The 13,523-nt window shown below is 43.3% G+C and overlaps 8 pseudogenes; all 8 read right to left on the reverse strand.

The window, feature by feature from the left end:
• Positions 1 to 753: 753 nt before the first annotated feature.
• LOC130288301 (U2 spliceosomal RNA) lies at positions 754 to 1,019 on the reverse strand (annotated as a pseudogene).
• Positions 1,020 to 2,495: 1,476 nt separating this feature from the next.
• On the reverse strand, positions 2,496 to 2,759 carry LOC130286428 (U2 spliceosomal RNA; annotated as a pseudogene).
• A 1,477-nt stretch (positions 2,760 to 4,236) lies between these two features.
• LOC130286429 (U2 spliceosomal RNA) lies at positions 4,237 to 4,500 on the reverse strand (annotated as a pseudogene).
• A 1,488-nt stretch (positions 4,501 to 5,988) lies between these two features.
• On the reverse strand, positions 5,989 to 6,253 carry LOC130287979 (U2 spliceosomal RNA; annotated as a pseudogene).
• A 1,466-nt stretch (positions 6,254 to 7,719) lies between these two features.
• Positions 7,720 to 7,984, reverse strand: LOC130287980 (U2 spliceosomal RNA; annotated as a pseudogene).
• Positions 7,985 to 9,444: 1,460 nt separating this feature from the next.
• Positions 9,445 to 9,708, reverse strand: LOC130287641 (U2 spliceosomal RNA; annotated as a pseudogene).
• A 1,461-nt stretch (positions 9,709 to 11,169) lies between these two features.
• Positions 11,170 to 11,433, reverse strand: LOC130287642 (U2 spliceosomal RNA; annotated as a pseudogene).
• Positions 11,434 to 12,901: 1,468 nt separating this feature from the next.
• Positions 12,902 to 13,165, reverse strand: LOC130289603 (U2 spliceosomal RNA; annotated as a pseudogene).
• Positions 13,166 to 13,523: the final 358 nt, after the last annotated feature.

A 13,523-nucleotide genomic window follows, 5' to 3' on the forward strand; every position in this document is an offset into this window, starting at 1 on the left:
TTTTTTTTCTTCATGCTTCTTTCTTCATCCTTTTTTCTTTCTGTCATTCAGACTTTCATTCATTCGATCTCTCTCACTCACTTGCTTTAACTCATTTGTTCTCACTCACTCACTCACTCACTCAATCACTCACTCACTCATTCACTCTCACTCACTCTCACTCTCTCACTCACTCGCTCACTAAGTCAGTCTCTCTCTCTCTCTCTCTTTTTCTTTTTATATATATTTTTTTCCGTCTTCTTCTTCTTCTTCTTCTTCTTCAGACCCTGTCATAGCACTAATGCCTTTCCAATACCACCAGCAGATGGAGACACTCCATTGCAACATTGGTTGTGAGCAGCAGTTTCTAAAAACAAATGCCTCATGGCGGATTTCCCATCCATCAATGGATGGTAAATTTTGTTTTTATCATTCACTGACCACAGAAACCAATGCATGGTCAAGCAACAGCAATGACACACCCTTGTGTATAGGCATGAGACCCTCATGTCATTTAACAGGATTCAGCACCACCCACAAGACAGCTACCTGTCATGTCATGTCAAACCTGCACAGGTGTGCTAGATTATTATTATTTAGTTTTATTTTATTTTTTTACACCAATCAGTGTGCAAACATGGTCATTAAAACGCTAAATGAATAGACGTTCATAAACCAGTCAGTGCAACTCATCATTTTGGTCTCCAATTCTCAAACTCAAATTCTCACCCACGGAGGATTAAATGAGAATCTTTCTTGTTTAACACTGGAATGGGGTGGTGCACTGTTCACTACCCGAAGATACTGCCACATCGGGTCAATGCATAGGGCGACAGAAGCAAGCTTCCAAATCAGCTCCCTTTCTCAAAAATCCATTTAATTTATGGTCCCCAGATAGGGAACGTATGTATCAGTATGTGCTCACAAGTCACCCAAGTGCAAGTATTCACACAAAAAAAAAAACGTGCCTCAGGATGCGATCTGTCGCAAGATCCTTTCTTTTTTTACACTTGATCTAAGCCAAAAGGCCTAGAGGGGATAACCGGGAAAGGGGTGGACCCAACCATGTCCCCTTCATGAGCACTCACATTACTCATAGGAATGGAAGGAAGGCTGGCAGCCAACCAGCCTCCCATACACTTTCTGGGTGGGTGGCAGTCAGCCACCCATACATACATACAGCACAGGCTAAACCCACATCATCACTTAAAAAAAGGACAGGCGACCATTGCACTCTGATGGAGCATTTAGCAATGCAATCCATGGCCTGGCTTTTGCCTGAACCCCCATCACTCCTCCTCTTGCATATAAGACAATATTTCAGATCTGCATATGAAAACAACACGCCTACCTTTGTTGCACATAGCTGCCTGCCTGTCTCTAGTTACCCCACTGGCTGTAGCTGCGTCCCTTCCGACATGGAATAACACCAACTGTAACGATAAACTGAAAATTAACAGTATAAACCTGCATCATTTTGGACTCTGGTATTTGCTGAATCCGGGTGACCTGACAATCGATGGTGGTGCCGCTGGTGATTCTGGCCTTCTTGGAATCTGTTGGGCCTATGTGTTAGCTCACACATCACTTGGGTATCCATGGTAACTACCACAACATGGTCATCTGCAGTTTACATCTAGCCCGTGGCATTGAATGGCATTTTAAAAGTGCTAAGGGTCCTGGTGCAATAATCCTCCCATGAGGATCAGCCTCAACGGCTTTGTAGATTGCACTCATGTCAGCAACTCCATATACATTTTTTTTTCTTCATGCTTCTTTCTTCATCCTTTTTTCTTTCTGTCATTCAGACTTTCATTCATTCGATCTCTCTCACTCACTTGCTTTAACTCATTTGTTCTCACTCACTCACTCACTCACTCAATCACTCACTCACTCATTCACTCTCACTCACTCTCACTCTCTCACTCACTCGCTCACTAAGTCAGTCTCTCTCTCTCTCTCTCTTTTTCTTTTTATATATATTTTTTTCCGTCTTCTTCTTCTTCTTCTTCTTCTTCTTCTTCAGACCCTGTCATAGCACTAATGCCTTTCCAATACCACCAGCAGATGGAGACACTCCATTGCAACATTGGTTGTGAGCAGCAGTTTCTAAAAACAAATGCCTCATGGCGGATTTCCCATCCATCAATGGATGGTAAATTTTGTTTTTATCATTCACTGACCACAGAAACCAATGCATGGTCAAGCAACAGCAATGACACACCCTTGTGTATAGGCATGAGACCCTCATGTCATTTAACAGGATTCAGCACCACCCACAAGACAGCTACCTGTCATGTCATGTCAAACCTGCACAGGTGTGCTAGATTATTATTATTTAGTTTTATTTTATTTTTTTACACCAATCAGTGTGCAAACATGGTCATTAAAACGCTAAATGAATAGACGTTCATAAACCAGTCAGTGCAACTCATCATTTTGGTCTCCAATTCTCAAACTCAAATTCTCACCCACGGAGGATTAAATGAGAATCTTTCTTGTTTAACACTGGAATGGGGTGGTGCACTGTTCACTACCCGAAGATACTGCCACATCGGGTCAATGCATAGGGCGACAGAAGCAAGCTTCCAAATCAGCTCCCTTTCTCAAAAATCCATTTAATTTATGGTCCCCAGATAGGGAACGTATGTATCAGTATGTGCTCACAAGTCACCCAAGTGCAAGTATTCACACAAAAAAAAACGTGCCTCAGGATGCGATCTGTCGCAAGATCCTTTCTTTTTTTACACTTGATCTAAGCCAAAAGGCCTAGAGGGGATAACCGGGAAAGGGGTGGACACAACCATGTCCCCTTCATGAGCACTCACATTACTCATAGGAATGGAAGGAAGGCTGGCAGCCAACCAGCCTCCCATACACTTTCTGGGTGGGTGGCAGTCAGCCACCCATACATACATACAGCACAGGCTAAACCCACATCATCACTTAAAAAAAGGACAGGCGACCATTGCACTCTGATGGAGCATTTAGCAATGCAATCCATAGCCTGGCTTTTGCCTGAACCCCCATCACTCCTCCTCTTGCATATAAGACAATATTTCAGATCTGCATATGAAAACAACACGCCTACCTTTGTTGCACATAGCTGCCTGCCTGTCTCTAGTTACCCCACTGGCTGTAGCTGCGTCCCTTCCGACATGGAATAACACCAACTGTAACGATAAACTGAAAATTAACAGTATAAACCTGCATCATTTTGGACTCTGGTATTTGCTGAATCCGGGTGACCTGACAATCGATGGTGGTGCCGCTGGTGATTCTGGCCTTCTTGGAATCTGTTGGGCCTATGTGTTAGCTCACACATCACTTGGGTATCCATGGTAACTACCACAACATGGTCATCTGCAGTTTACATCTAGCCCGTGGCATTGAATGGCATTTTAAAAGTGCTAAGGGTCCTGGTGCAATAATCCTCCCATGAGGATCAGCCTCAACGGCTTTGTAGATTGCACTCATGTCAGCAACTCCATATACATTTTTTTTTCTTCATGCTTCTTTCTTCATCCTTTTTTCTTTCTGTCATTCAGACTTTCATTCATTCGATCTCTCTCACTCACTTGCTTTAACTCATTTGTTCTCACTCACTCACTCACTCAATCACTCACTCACTCATTCACTCTCACTCACTCTCACTCTCTCACTCACTCACTCGCTCACTAAGTCAGTCTCTCTCTCTCTCTCTTTTTCTTTTTATATATATTTTTTTCCGTCTTCTTCTTCTTCTTCTTCTTCTTCTTCTTCTTCAGACCCTGTCATAGCACTAATGCCTTTCCAATACCACCAGCAGATGGAGACACTCCATTGCAACATTGGTTGTGAGCAGCAGTTTCTAAAAACAAATGCCTCATGGCGGATTTCCCATCCATCAATGGATGGTAAATTTTGTTTTTATCATTCACTGACCACAGAAACCAATGCATGGTCAAGCAACAGCAATGACACACCCTTGTGTATAGGCATGAGACCCTCATGTCATTTAACAGGATTCAGCACCACCCACAAGACAGCTACCTGTCATGTCATGTCAAACCTGCACAGGTGTGCTAGATTATTATTATTTAGTTTTATTTTATTTTTTTACACCAATCAGTGTGCAAACATGGTCATTAAAACGCTAAATGAATAGACGTTCATAAACCAGTCAGTGCAACTCATCATTTTGGTCTCCAATTCTCAAACTCAAATTCTCACCCACGGAGGATTAAATGAGAATCTTTCTTGTTTAACACTGGAATGGGGTGGTGCACTGTTCACTACCCGAAGATACTGCCACATCGGGTCAATGCATAGGGCGACAGAAGCAAGCTTCCAAATCAGCTCCCTTTCTCAAAAATCCATTTAATTTATGGTCCCCAGATAGGGAACGTATGTATCAGTATGTGCTCACAAGTCACCCAAGTGCAAGTATTCACACAAAAAAAAACGTGCCTCAGGATGCGATCTGTCGCAAGATCCTTTCTTTTTTTACACTTGATCTAAGCCAAAAGGCCTAGAGGGGATAACCGGGAAAGGGGTGGACCCAACCATGTCCCCTTCATGAGCACTCACATTACTCATAGGAATGGAAGGAAGGCTGGCAGCCAACCAGCCTCCCATACACTTTCTGGGTGGGTGGCAGTCAGCCACCCATACATACATACAGCACAGGCTAAACCCACATCATCACTTAAAAAAAGGACAGGCGACCATTGCACTCTGATGGAGCATTTAGCAATGCAATCCATAGCCTGGCTTTTGCCTGAACCCCCATCACTCCTCCTCTTGCATATAAGACAATATTTCAGATCTGCATATGAAAACAACACGCCTACCTTTGTTGCACATAGCTGCCTGCCTGTCTCTAGTTACCCCACTGGCTGTAGCTGCGTCCCTTCCGACATGGAATAACACCAACTGTAACGATAAACTGAAAATTAACAGTATAAACCTGCATCATTTTGGACTCTGGTATTTGCTGAATCCGGGTGACCTGACAATCGATGGTGGTGCCGCTGGTGATTCTGGCCTTCTTGGAATCTGTTGGGCCTATGTGTTAGCTCACACATCACTTGGGTATCCATGGTAACTACCACAACATGGTCATCTGCAGTTTACATCTAGCCCGTGGCATTGAATGGCATTTTAAAAGTGCTAAGGGTCCTGGTGCAATAATCCTCCCATGAGGATCAGCCTCAACGGCTTTGTAGATTGCACTCATGTCAGCAACTCCATATACATTTTTTTTTCTTCATGCTTCTTTCTTCATCCTTTTTTCTTTCTGTCATTCAGACTTTCATTCATTCGATCTCTCTCACTCACTTGCTTTAACTCATTTGTTCTCACTCACTCACTCACTCACTCAATCACTCACTCACTCATTCACTCTCACTCACTCTCACTCTCTCACTCACTCGCTCACTAAGTCAGTCTCTCTCTCTCTCTCTCTTTTTCTTTTTATATATATTTTTTTCCGTCTTCTTCTTCTTCTTCTTCTTCTTCTTCTTCTTCTTCTTCTTCAGACCCTGTCATAGCACTAATGCCTTTCCAATACCACCAGCAGATGGAGACACTCCATTGCAACATTGGTTGTGAGCAGCAGTTTCTAAAAACAAATGCCTCATGGCGGATTTCCCATCCATCAATGGATGGTAAATTTTGTTTTTATCATTCACTGACCACAGAAACCAATGCATGGTCAAGCAACAGCAATGACACACCCTTGTGTATAGGCATGAGACCCTCATGTCATTTAACAGGATTCAGCACCACCCACAAGACAGCTACCTGTCATGTCATGTCAAACCTGCACAGGTGTGCTAGATTATTATTATTTAGTTTTATTTTATTTTTTTACACCAATCAGTGTGCAAACATGGTCATTAAAACGCTAAATGAATAGACGTTCATAAACCAGTCAGTGCAACTCATCATTTTGGTCTCCAATTCTCAAACTCAAATTCTCACCCACGGAGGATTAAATGAGAATCTTTCTTGTTTAACACTGGAATGGGGTGGTGCACTGTTCACTACCCGAAGATACTGCCACATCGGGTCAATGCATAGGGCGACAGAAGCAAGCTTCCAAATCAGCTCCCTTTCTCAAAAATCCATTTAATTTATGGTCCCCAGATAGGGAACGTATGTATCAGTATGTGCTCACAAGTCACCCAAGTGCAAGTATTCACACAAAAAAAAAACGTGCCTCAGGATGCGATCTGTCGCAAGATCCTTTCTTTTTTTACACTTGATCTAAGCCAAAAGGCCTAGAGGGGATAACCGGGAAAGGGGTGGACCCAACCATGTCCCCTTCATGAGCACTCACATTACTCATAGGAATGGAAGGAAGGCTGGCAGCCAACCAGCCTCCCATACACTTTCTGGGTGGGTGGCAGTCAGCCACCCATACATACATACAGCACAGGCTAAACCCACATCATCACTTAAAAAAAGGACAGGCGACCATTGCACTCTGATGGAGCATTTAGCAATGCAATCCATAGCCTGGCTTTTGCCTGAACCCCCATCACTCCTCCTCTTGCATATAAGACAATATTTCAGATCTGCATATGAAAACAACACGCCTACCTTTGTTGCACATAGCTGCCTGCCTGTCTCTAGTTACCCCACTGGCTGTAGCTGCGTCCCTTCCGACATGGAATAACACCAACTGTAACGATAAACTGAAAATTAACAGTATAAACCTGCATCATTTTGGACTCTGGTATTTGCTGAATCCGGGTGACCTGACAATCGATGGTGGTGCCGCTGGTGATTCTGGCCTTCTTGGAATCTGTTGGGCCTTTGTGTTAGCTCACACATCACTTGGGTATCCATGGTAACTACCACAACATGGTCATCTGCAGTTTACATCTAGCCCGTGGCATTGAATGGCATTTTAAAAGTGCTAAGGGTCCTGGTGCAATAATCCTCCCATGAGGATCAGCCTCAACGGCTTTGTAGATTGCACTCATGTCAGCAACTCCATATACATTTTTTTTTCTTCATGCTTCTTTCTTCATCCTTTTTTCTTTCTGTCATTCAGACTTTCATTCATTCGATCTCTCTCACTCACTTGCTTTAACTCATTTGTTCTCACTCACTCACTCACTCACTCAATCACTCACTCACTCATTCACTCTCACTCACTCTCACTCTCTCACTCACTCGCTCACTAAGTCAGTCTCTCTCTCTCTCTCTCTCTTTTTCTTTTTATATATATTTTTTTCCGTCTTCTTCTTCTTCTTCTTCAGACCCTGTCATAGCACTAATGCCTTTCCAATACCACCAGCAGATGGAGACACTCCATTGCAACATTGGTTGTGAGCAGCAGTTTCTAAAAACAAATGCCTCATGGCGGATTTCCCATCCATCAATGGATGGTAAATTTTGTTTTTATCATTCACTGACCACAGAAACCAATGCATGGTCAAGCAACAGCAATGACACACCCTTGTGTATAGGCATGAGACCCTCATGTCATTTAACAGGATTCAGCACCACCCACAAGACAGCTACCTGTCATGTCATGTCAAACCTGCACAGGTGTGCTAGATTATTATTATTTAGTTTTATTTTATTTTTTTACACCAATCAGTGTGCAAACATGGTCATTAAAACGCTAAATGAATAGACGTTCATAAACCAGTCAGTGCAACTCATCATTTTGGTCTCCAATTCTCAAACTCAAATTCTCACCCACGGAGGATTAAATGAGAATCGTTCTTGTTTAACACTGGAATGGGGTGGTGCACTGTTCACTACCCGAAGATACTGCCACATCGGGTCAATGCATAGGGCGACAGAAGCAAGCTTCCAAATCAGCTCCCTTTCTCAAAAATCCATTTAATTTATGGTCCCCAGATAGGGAACGTATGTATCAGTATGTGCTCACAAGTCACCCAAGTGCAAGTATTCACACAAAAAAAAAACGTGCCTCAGGATGCGATCTGTCGCAAGATCCTTTCTTTTTTTACACTTGATCTAAGCCAAAAGGCCTAGAGGGGATAACCGGGAAAGGGGTGGACCCAACCATGTCCCCTTCATGAGCACTCACATTACTCATAGGAATGGAAGGAAGGCTGGCAGCCAACCAGCCTCCCATACACTTTCTGGGTGGGTGGCAGTCAGCCACCCATACATACATACAGCACAGGCTAAACCCACATCATCACTTAAAAAAAGGACAGGCGACCATTGCACTCTGATGGAGCATTTAGCAATGCAATCCATAGCCTGGCTTTTGCCTGAACCCCCATCACTCCTCCTCTTGCATATAAGACAATATTTCAGATCTGCATATGAAAACAACACGCCTACCTTTGTTGCACATAGCTGCCTGCCTGTCTCTAGTTACCCCACTGGCTGTAGCTGCGTCCCTTCCGACATGGAATAACACCAACTGTAACGATAAACTGAAAATTAACAGTATAAACCTGCATCATTTTGGACTCTGGTATTTGCTGAATCCGGGTGACCTGACAATCGATGGTGGTGCCGCTGGTGATTCTGGCCTTCTTGGAATCTGTTGGGCCTATGTGTTAGCTCACACATCACTTGGGTATCCATGGTAACTACCACAACATGGTCATCTGCAGTTTACATCTAGCCCGTGGCATTGAATGGCATTTTAAAAGTGCTAAGGGTCCTGGTGCAATAATCCTCCCATGAGGATCAGCCTCAACGGCTTTGTAGATTGCACTCATGTCAGCAACTCCATATACATTTTTTTTTCTTCATGCTTCTTTCTTCATCCTTTTTTCTTTCTGTCGTTCAGACTTTCATTCATTCGATCTCTCTCACTCACTTGCTTTAACTCATTTGTTCTCACTCACTCACTCACTCACTCAATCACTCACTCACTCATTCACTCTCACTCACTCTCACTCTCTCACTCACTCGCTCACTAAGTCAGTCTCTCTCTCTCTCTCTTTTTCTTTTTATATATATTTTTTTCCGTCTTCTTCTTCTTCTTCTTCTTCAGACCCTGTCATAGCACTAATGCCTTTCCAATACCACCAGCAGATGGAGACACTCCATTGCAACATTGGTTGTGAGCAGCAGTTTCTAAAAACAAATGCCTCATGGCGGATTTCCCATCCATCAATGGATGGTAAATTTTGTTTTTATCATTCACTGACCACAGAAACCAATGCATGGTCAAGCAACAGCAATGACACACCCTTGTGTATAGGCATGAGACCCTCATGTCATTTAACAGGATTCAGCACCACCCACAAGACAGCTACCTGTCATGTCAAACCTGCACAGGTGTGCTAGATTATTATTATTTAGTTTTATTTTATTTTTTTACACCAATCAGTGTGCAAACATGGTCATTAAAACGCTAAATGAATAGACGTTCATAAACCAGTCAGTGCAACTCATCATTTTGGTCTCCAATTCTCAAACTCAAATTCTCACCCACGGAGGATTAAATGAGAATCTTTCTTGTTTAACACTGGAATGGGGTGGTGCACTGTTCACTACCCGAAGATACTGCCACATCGGGTCAATGCATAGGGCGACAGAAGCAAGCTTCCAAATCAGCTCCCTTTCTCAAAAATCCATTTAATTTATGGTCCCCAGATAGGGAACGTATGTATCAGTATGTGCTCACAAGTCACCCAAGTGCAAGTATTCACACAAAAAAAAACATGCCTCAGGATGCGATCTGTCGCAAGATCCTTTCTTTTTTTACACTTGATCTAAGCCAAAAGGCCTAGAGGGGATAACCGGGAAAGGGGTGGACCCAACCATGTCCCCTTCATGAGCACTCACATTACTCATAGGAATGGAAGGAAGGCTGGCAGCCAACCAGCCTCCCATACACTTTCTGGGTGGGTGGCAGTCAGCCACCCATACATACATACAGCACAGGCTAAACCCACATCATCACTTAAAAAAAGGACAGGCGACCATTGCACTCTGATGGAGCATTTAGCAATGCAATCCATAGCCTGGCTTTTGCCTGAACCCCCATCACTCCTCCTCTTGCATATAAGACAATATTTCAGATCTGCATATGAAAACAACACGCCTACCTTTGTTGCACATAGCTGCCTGCCTGTCTCTAGTTACCCCACTGGCTGTAGCTGCGTCCCTTCCGACATGGAATAACACCAACTGTAACGATAAACTGAAAATTAACAGTATAAACCTGCATCATTTTGGACTCTGGTATTTGCTGAATCCGGGTGACCTGACAATCGATGGTGGTGCCGCTGGTGATTCTGGCCTTCTTGGAATCTGTTGGGCCTATGTGTTAGCTCACACATCACTTGGGTATCCATGGTAACTACCACAACATGGTCATCTGCAGTTTACATCTAGCCCGTGGCATTGAATGGCATTTTAAAAGTGCTAAGGGTCCTGGTGCAATAATCCTCCCATGAGGATCAGCCTCAACGGCTTTGTAGATTGCACTCATGTCAGCAACTCCATATACATTTTTTTTTCTTCATGCTTCTTTCTTCATCCTTTTTTCTTTCTGTCGTTCAGACTTTCATTCATTCGATCTCTCTCACTCACTTGCTTTAACTCATTTGTTCTCACTCACTCACTCACTCACTCAATCACTCACTCACTCATTCACTCTCACTCACTCTCACTCTCTCACTCACTCGCTCACTAAGTCAGTCTCTCTCTCTCTCTCTCTTTTTCTTTTTATATATATTTTTTTCCGTCTTCTTCTTCTTCTTCAGACCCTGTCATAGCACTAATGCCTTTCCAATACCACCAGCAGATGGAGACACTCCATTGCAACATTGGTTGTGAGCAGCAGTTTCTAAAAACAAATGCCTCATGGCGGATTTCCCATCCATCAATGGATGGTAAATTTTGTTTTTATCATTCACTGACCACAGAAACCAATGCATGGTCAAGCAACAGCAATGACACACCCTTGTGTATAGGCATGAGACCCTCATGTCATTTAACAGGATTCAGCACCACCCACAAGACAGCTACCTGTCATGTCATGTCAAACCTGCACAGGTGTGCTAGATTATTATTATTTAGTTTTATTTTATTTTTTTACACCAATCAGTGTGCAAACATGGTCATTAAAACGCTAAATGAATAGACGTTCATAAACCAGTCAGTGCAACTCATCATTTTGGTCTCCAATTCTCAAACTCAAATTCTCACCCACGGAGGATTAAATGAGAATCTTTCTTGTTTAACACTGGAATGGGGTGGTGCACTGTTCACTACCCGAAGATACTGCCACATCGGGTCAATGCATAGGGCGACAGAAGCAAGCTTCCAAATCAGCTCCCTTTCTCAAAAATCCATTTAATTTATGGTCCCCAGATAGGGAACGTATGTATCAGTATGTGCTCACAAGTCACCCAAGTGCAAGTATTCACACAAAAAAAAACATGCCTCAGGATGCGATCTGTCGCAAGATCCTTTCTTTTTTTACACTTGATCTAAGCCAAAAGGCCTAGAGGGGATAACCGGGAAAGGGGTGGACCCAACCATGTCCCCTTCATGAGCACTCACATTACTCATAGGAATGGAAGGAAGGCTGGCAGCCAACCAGCCTCCCATACACTTTCTGGGTGGGTGGCAGTCAGCCACCCATACATACATACAGCACAGGCTAAACCCACATCATCACTTAAAAAAAGGACAGGCGACCATTGCACTCTGATGGAGCATTTAGCAATGCAATCCATAGCCTGGCTTTTGCCTGAACCCCCATCACTCCTCCTCTTGCATATAAGACAATATTTCAGATCTGCATATGAAAACAACACGCCTACCTTTGTTGCACATAGCTGCCTGCCTGTCTCTAGTTACCCCACTGGCTGTAGCTGCGTCCCTTCCGACATGGAATAACACCAACTGTAACGATAAACTGAAAATTAACAGTATAAACCTGCATCATTTTGGACTCTGGTATTTGCTGAATCCGGGTGACCTGACAATCGATGGTGGTGCCGCTGGTGATTCTGGCCTTCTTGGAATCTGTTGGGCCTATGTGTTAGCTCACACATCACTTGGGTATCCATGGTAACTACCACAACATGGTCATCTGCAGTTTACATCTAGCCCGTGGCATTGAATGGCATTTTAAAAGTGCTAAGGGTCCTGGTGCAATAATCCTCCCATGAGGATCAGCCTCAACGGCTTTGTAGATTGCACTCATGTCAGCAACTCCATATACATTTTTTTTTCTTCATGCTTCTTTCTTCATCCTTTTTTCTTTCTGTCATTCAGACTTTCATTCATTCGATCTCTCTCACTCACTTGCTTTAACTCATTTGTTCTCACTCACTCACTCACTCACTCAATCACTCACTCACTCATTCACTCTCACTCACTCTCACTCTCTCACTCACTCGCTCACTAAGTCAGTCTCTCTCTCTCTCTCTTTTTCTTTTTATATATATTTTTTTCCGTCTTCTTCTTCTTCTTCTTCTTCTTCAGACCCTGTCATAGCACTAATGCCTTTCCAATACCACCAGCAGATGGAGACACTCCATTGCAACATTGGTTGTGAGCAGCAGTTTCTAAAAACAAATGCCTCATGGCGGATTTCCCATCCATCAATGGATGGTAAATTTTGTTTTTATCATTCACTGACCACAGAAACCAATGCATGGTCAAGCAACAGCAATGACACACCCTTGTGTATAGGCATGAGACCCTCATGTCATTTAACAGGATTCAGCACCACCCACAAGACAGCTACCTGTCATGTCATGTCAAACCTGCACAGGTGTGCTAGATTATTATTATTTAGTTTTATTTTATTTTTTTACACCAATCAGTGTGCAAACATGGTCATTAAAACGCTAAATGAATAGACGTTCATAAACCAGTCAGTGCAACTCATCATTTTGGTCTCCAATTCTCAAACTCAAATTCTCACCCACGGAGGATTAAATGAGAATCTTTCTTGTTTAACACTGGAATGGGGTGGTGCACTGTTCACTACCTGAAGATACTGCCACATCGGGTCAATGCATAGGGCGACAGAAGCAAGCTTCCAAATCAGCTCCCTTTCTCAAAAATCCATTTAATTTATGGTCCCCAGATAGGGAACGTATGTATCAGTATGTGCTCACAAGTCACCCAAGTGCAAGTATTCACACAAAAAAAAACGTGCCTCAGGATGCGATCTGTCGCAAGATCCTTTCTTTTTTTACACTTGATCTAAGCCAAAAGGCCTAGAGGGGATAACCGGGAAAGGGGTGGACCCAACCATGTCCCCTTCATGAGCACTCACATTACTCATAGGAATGGAAGGAAGGCTGGCAGCCAACCAGCCTCCCATACACTTTCTGGGTGGGTGGCAGTCAGCCACCCATACATACATACAGCACAGGCTAAACCCACATCATCACTTAAAAAAAGGACAGGCGACCATTGCACTCTGATGGAGCATTTAGCAATGCAATCCATAGCCTGGCTTTTGCCTGAACCCCCATCACTCCTCCTCTTGCATATAAGACAATATTTCAGATCTGCATATGAAAACAACACGCCTACCTTTGTTGCACATAGCTGCCTGCCTGTCTCTAGTTACCCCACTGGCT

The sequence above is a fragment of the Hyla sarda genome, chromosome 8, assembly GCF_029499605.1.
Source record: "Hyla sarda isolate aHylSar1 chromosome 8, aHylSar1.hap1, whole genome shotgun sequence".
In the NCBI taxonomy this organism is placed as follows: domain Eukaryota; kingdom Metazoa; phylum Chordata; class Amphibia; order Anura; family Hylidae; genus Hyla; species Hyla sarda.